Genomic DNA, 7,257 nt, shown 5'->3' with positions numbered 1-7,257 from the left:
ACTAATTCTGGAAAAGTGCTTGAATAATGTTATTTCTAACGTTTCTTTGGCTCTTTTACCTGTTCTTCTGATGTTTTAATAAGGTATGTATTACACCTTTTGAAATTGTCCCACAGTCTCACAGTGCTTGGATATTTTGTTTTTTTAATTTAGTGGTTTTTGTTTTAATCTCATTGCATATAAGTTTTGTAAGTTACTATTGATATTTCTTCAAGCTTACTGATTCTTTTCTTGGCCATATTGAGTCTATCAATGAGCCTATCAAGGGGATTCTTCATTTCTGTTTAAAGTTTATTTAACATATTAATCATAGTTATTTTACATTCTTTTCCTGATAATTCCAACATGCATATCATATTTGAATCAAATTTGGTTCCTTCTTTGGTTATGTAGAGGTTATTTTGGCTTGCCTCAGTCAAATTCCTTATTTTTACTTATTTATTTATTCATTTAAGAACTAGGCATATTTTTTCAGGTAATGGGAACTTATATTTATATGAATAATCCTTTATTGATAGGGTTTACTCTAATATGGCTAGCAGTTGTGCTATCTTTAATGTTTGCTGTAGCTTCAGGTGGCAGAAGTTTTAAATTCATTTTGTGTTTTTGTGTTTTCTTCTCTATCAACTTTGGACTTCCTTTAGCACTCCTTTTAATCTTGCATGTATTTCAGCTATAATTCATTATTATTATATTAAGTCCTTTTTGGTGTGGTGGGGGTAAGGTATAGAGGAGATGAATTTATTATTAATTTCATTCTTTTAGTAGGCCTGTGTTTGTAGGCTCTGATCTTTACAAGTTTTCTTTCTTTTTTTTTTTTTTTTCTCTCGCTCTCTTCTCCCTTATGTGAGGCAAGATGGCTAAAAGGTCTTGAATGGATAAAATGATAATATAGAGAGAAGAAAATTGGAACAGTAAGGTGGATAACAGAGGTGAGCAAAACACAAAGCTCTTGACCTCAAGGATCTGCCATTATGGATTAGTATATTTACATATATTTTGTATATTTTGTTCACATAAAAACCATTAGCTATTTGGTTACTAGATAAAAGCATCAAGTAGTATTCACATTGGTTCTAAGAATAAATGTTATCTTCTTGGTTGCTTGAGGAGCAGTTATTCTTTTCCTACCCTCTTTCCCCAAGCATAAGTCTTAAAAGCTTTAGAATAAATCAGAGCCATGTGAGAGGAGCTTGAGTCTTGAATTATCATACAAAATGACCACTCACTAAGGAGAGTCATCTGTGGGACTGTGACTTGAGGAAAAAGTACACTTAAGCTACTGAACTTGGAGATGTTTGTTTCAACAGCTAATGTTACCTTAAGAAAATATGATGCGTTGAAAAAATTGCTGTTACTTTATATTTTATTTTACATGGATAGATTTTTCCAGATTTTCAATACAGATAGTCACTTTTCAAGACCTATGTAGTAACATTCATAGTATTAATGAAGCATCCTTCTTGTAAAGTTTAACCTGACTATCTTCCTTTGAGGCAATCTTTGGTAACACAGAAAAAGATAAGCTAAAGCAACATTGTAAACTAGAACTATCAGTCAATTTGTTGTCAGAAACTAGAAGAAAATTTCATAAGCTACAAAGTTAATTGAACTAGTCTTTTAAAAAAATGAGGAGGACAAGTAATGTTTGGCCATTAAAGAAAGCTTATTCTTTGTCTGCAAAGAAAAAATAACTCACCTGAAAATAGAATTAAAGGCTTTTTCTTCTCTCATTATCTATCTCATCAATTCATTCAAAAAGTAATTATTGAGTATCTACAAGATTCCAAAATCTACACTTTGGAACATCAGAATTTATATTAACTAGAAAATTGAACTAGAATTTTAAAACCTCACTAGTGCCATTCACGTATTCTTAATGAATACTTGCCTTGATCTGTACAACCAAAGACTAAATTTTTGATAAAATAGACAGGATTTATAGAAGCCTGCTTAAAATTATTACCTATGTTCAGTATTATTATGGATGATCATGTTTAATTATCAGTTAAAAGTAATACATAATCTTTGCATAGATTTGGAAGATATAAACATATAATCAAAAATATATTATTTTATAAACTTTAATTTACTGGTTCATTGTAAAAATAACCACCAAAAAAACTGAAAGTAGGGAAATGTAAGATTTATAAATTGTAAGTGCAATATCATAACTGGGAAGAAAAGTTTCATTCTGGCTTATTCGGAAGAAACCTAGTGAGTTTATCTGATACTTTTATCATCTTGCGCAGAGTCCTGGTCTTAGCATACTGTACTACTAGAGATGGTGATGATATAACTTGAAGCGATGATGGTCTTGCACCTCGGAGTGGAAGGTCTTCTATATGGCTGGACTGTAAAGTTTCCTATCTGTATTCTACTTTGGTGACTAACCCAAATTTTTAATGATGAGAAGAAGACTGTCCCTACCACTGCATTCTACCTAAATTTACTTTCTACATATTCTCAGGACTCATATCCTAACAGTTTCTTTTTCTCATAAAGTCTTCAGATTTTATGTTCAAGTTTTATAGAGATAAATCACAAATTTAATTTTATGCACAATGATTTCTAGGTGTCTTTGAGACACTGACTTGGAATTGTCTAGTAGTCCACTGTCTATGTATCTGAAGCCAAGAGGACGGATTTGAACTTGAGATAAAAGGCAAAATGTGAGTCTTCTGAGTATAGAAGAGTCAGTGTAGAGAGAGTACAGAATGAGGGGAGAAAAAGGGTATAGGATTAGTCCTGAAAGAGGTTCAATATTTAGAGATCTGGTAGAGAATATTAAACCCACAAAGGTCACAGAGAAAGGAAAGCTGAGGAAGAAGATGATAATCTGAAAAGAGAACTTAATATCCTGGGGAAGAAAATAAGATAAACTTTCCAAAAGGCAGGAGTGGTTGAACAGTTATAACTGCTGAGATTTCCAGAAAAATAAATATTGAAAAAAAATGCATTTCATTTAGAGATATGGAGACCTCTCAAGAAGTATAGTCAGTCCTCATTATTCACGGAGTCCATTATTGCAAATTCACCTTCTTGCTAAAATTTATTTGTAATCACAAAATACTATTAATGGTGCTTTCATAGTCATTTATGGACATGCATAGAGGAGAAAAAAAATCTGACATTCTTATTTCCCACTAAGATTGAACAAGGCAATGCTCTGCCTTCTTGGTTCATCTCACATACCATAAGTAAATGTCTTTTTCGCAGTCTATTTAGTAATTTTGCTTTCATTGCATAATTTTGTGTGGTGATTTCACAATTTGAAATGGCACCCAATCATAATGCTAAAGTGTTGTCTGGTTTCCCTGAGCTCAAAAAGGCTGTGATATGCCTTATCAAGAAAATATATGTGTTAAATAAGCTTTATTCAGGCATAATTTATAGGGTTGTTGGCTGTGAGTTCAATCGTCTGAATCAACAATACTAAATATGCTATCTTTAAATAAAAATATACACTTAACAAGGTAATGAATTAATTCATTGACAAAAAATGTGACCAGAAGCTTGCAGGAACCTAACATGTTATTTCTTCTAGGAACAATGGTTCAATATTTGCTAATTCACTGTTCACGGTAACTTTATAGAGCATAATTACCTTGAATAATAAGAATCATCTATATATAAGTAAAATGAATGGATAACATATGTATCAAATATTTGTACTCTATTGACATATCATATACCGTCACTTGAGGCAGCATAGTTTAACTGTAGATTTTTTACTAAAATATTATCAATTTTTCTGAAATCTCTCTCTCACTATTTCTTCTTTTAACTCTGAGCTTCATTTATTTTCTTTATTTTAGTAAAACTTTATTTATATTCTTTATTTTAGTACAAATTGGAATATTTTATAACAGTTTTATTTTCAATTGAGAGTTTCGGAGAATCACTTTTTCAATATTTTCTTTTTATTGGACCAAAAATAAATACCAAGCCACTATTATTGTCTGAGACTTTCTGTTTTCTATTATATAGTTTTGCAGTCAAAAAAAAGTTATGATTGCATTTTAATTTTTTTTACATGATAAATTTACCATTTTGTATCTACATTTGACTTTTTATTTATTTATTTTTTTGCCAGCTAGGGGTGTGGGTGGTGCTGTCTTATTACTAATATAGATTGTTTAATAAATAAACAAGTGAATTGGTTTATTCCTTAAAGTCCTTTTTAATTGCATTATTCTATGAAATCAGGTTGGAGGCATGTTAGGAGGACCCATAATTTATGTCTTTAATCTTTTATTAGTCAGTCTAAAACTTAAATTTAGGTTTAGTGCATAAATAATTATGTCAGTAATATGTGGGAAGGAATGACAGAGTGCTATAGATTTTTTCAAATCTCTATATAAACAAAAACTTGTGAGAAAGCTCAATATGAAAAAATGGGTCCAAATGGAGTTGCTTAGATTGCATAGTGGCAGGAGTGCTTGGGGGACATTTCAGTGGTAGTACTCTAGTTTGTATGACATCCCCTGAGTTTTGACCTCAATCTCCTCTGGATTCTACAGGCAATAATACACGAAAATGCCATACAGAATAGCATGCTAGAATCAAGAGACATGATTTCTAGCCTAGGTTTTGTACTTACTGTTTGTGTGACATGGATGAGCTAATTATGTCACTAGATTCAGTATTCTTACTTACGAAAAAAGATTTCCAATGTACAAAAATACACTTCTCTATTAAATAATTTTTAGAAGCTATAGAAATAGAAGGTATTCTTGAGACATTAATAATCTAGGCATATGAGTATAGGCTTGCCCTAGAATCTTTGTTTACCAAATTGTGAATCTAATATAAATATGACCTAATTATCTATTTTAGGAGACAGAAACATTAATAGAAAAAAGTCTTTTTTTTTTTTTTTTTTTTCCACTTTTTGGATTCTGTCTGCCTGCTTGCCTGAGTATTTAGGCCATTCTGATGGATAATTTCATCCAAGGACTATTTGGATTTAATTGATCATGGAGGAGTTAATCAGGTTTGGAGGCAGAGCTCTTGGGAAGGAATTTTGATAGTAAGTAAGGCAATACAACTCTATTAAAAATCCAAGTCTATTTTCTAGGGAATACATATTTAGTAATGATCACTTATTTATACCTCAGCTACAAACATCAGGTACATATCAGGTGATTGCCAGTAGCCAAACTGGATCCAGAGGGAATGGGGCTGAGAATGGGTTTGTTTCATAGTCCATGGCATGAAAGATCAAGGTACCAAGTAAACAGAATTCGTGATCTTTTAGTTATTATGTTTTCTCATCCAAACGTTACATAGAGAAACATTTTGTGTATTTTCATTTTGTTTAAAAGCCCCAGTGAAGTGTTTCAGACATTCTGCTCTGTGAATCTTCTTAGTCATTTGGAGTAAAACAGCTATTTTTCTCTGGCAGTAGCATCTTGTAGTGTTTCTGAATTTGACATTACATTCATCATCCTTTTTTTCCTATCTCTTAAACACATACTTAGATTTATCTGGTCTGTTTCAGTTTTTAAAAAGCACAACAAACAAATTAGAAAAAGGAAATTCGTTTTTAATTTTATTTCAGAAATGAAGGCTCATTTGATGCATTATAATATATTCATTGTCTATTGTTAGGGGAAATATCCAGTTTATTTACTGCAGGTAGATAGCAAATAAGTGTTAAATGTGTATTTTTTTAAATTTTTCGAATAGCAAAGAGTCATTTTTCTTTTTTGAAATCATTGTTTTTGTATCCACTTCCTGCATGCATGAGCTCAGGAAGTGATAAAGTTGACACAGTTGCTGATGGATTTCTTAGTGGCTCATGCCAAGTGGTTTCCTGGTGCCAAACACAATGGATCAGGAAATATGGCACGTGACCAGAAAAAATCTTATTGTTTTAAATAAATTTTCTCTCTTACCTATGGCTCCAAGCAAAAATGTCCCAGAATATTTAAATATTTCTTCTCTTTGATAAATGATCCTACAAATGTTCAGATAATGATCTTCATGCATAGTTTTCTTATTATCCTAACACTTTGAAGAACCAAATAATAAAATAGTTCATGAAGCCCATGGTAACACTTTTCAGAACAGATTAAATAAAGCTTATTTTAGAAGAAGAGATTTGATCAAATAGAAAAGCAAAAAAGCCCAATATAATTACCATGAATTTGATTTGATAAAAGTAATATGTATTCAATGTACTTATTAATGTTGTATTAATGATGACAAACCATGCATTTTCAGTGGATCTGAAAGATCTTCAGGCTTTTGCTTCTAAGAAATATTTTGTAGAATGCTAAATTAGCCATCCTTTTCATATGACCAATTGATGCCAAACACTGCATTTTCTTTCCATCTCTATCCCCACAGAGTTAGTAGTTTATAAAAAGTATTTTTTTCTTCTACAAAGGTCCTGAACTTCCATGGCTTTTTGGCTGTTGTCGTATAGTTAGTATCAATTTGGCTTACATATTCATACATATTTTTTTCAAAGATTGGAATTAAGGTTTTTATGGGAACGCTAATCAACCAAGTCTAGCAGCCAAATGCAGTCTTTAAAATTATTATTCATGTTCCATAAGGGTCTTTTCAAGTACAAAGACCACATCATTATTTATATGTGAGCTGTTTAAATGAACATTTTAAAAATCAACTCTGTTGGCTTAAATAATAAAACTCCATTCTCAGCTGTCAAGACATAAATTGATCATGAACTGAGTTGGAAAGACTTTGGTCTCTCCTTGAAGAAACATGCTGCATGGATTACCCTTCAACTAAACACGTTAACTGAATAACCATCTTGTAAATGTTTAGGGCTACTAACTGTTCAACTCCTGGGTACAGGCAGCTTTGAGAAAACAGCAAAAACAAAAACAAACAAACAAAGAAAAACCAAGCATGCCAATGGGTTAGTTATAGTTCTGCTGGCAAGGCTGAACAGTAGTTCAGATTCACAAATTTCCAATTATATCCTGATATTATTTTTCAAGAAGTGAAATGAAAACAGATAAGCAGAGAAACACTACAATAAAACTACTTTAAAACTGAGAATTTGGCCAGACATAGTGGTTCACACCTGTAATCCCAATGAAGCAGGAGGATCACTTGAGACCAGGAATTTGAGACCAGCCTGGACAACACAGAGAGACCCCATGTCTACAAAAAATTGCTGAACATGGTGGTGTGCACCTTTAGTCCTCGCTACTTGAGAGACTCAGCCAGGAGGGTGACTTGAGTCGTGTTTGAAGTTGCAGAGAGCTATAATCACACCAC

The sequence above is a fragment of the Papio anubis genome, chromosome 7 (assembly GCF_008728515.1).
Source record: "Papio anubis isolate 15944 chromosome 7, Panubis1.0, whole genome shotgun sequence".
NCBI lineage: Eukaryota > Metazoa > Chordata > Mammalia > Primates > Cercopithecidae > Papio > Papio anubis.
This window is presented reverse-complemented; position numbering follows the sequence as displayed.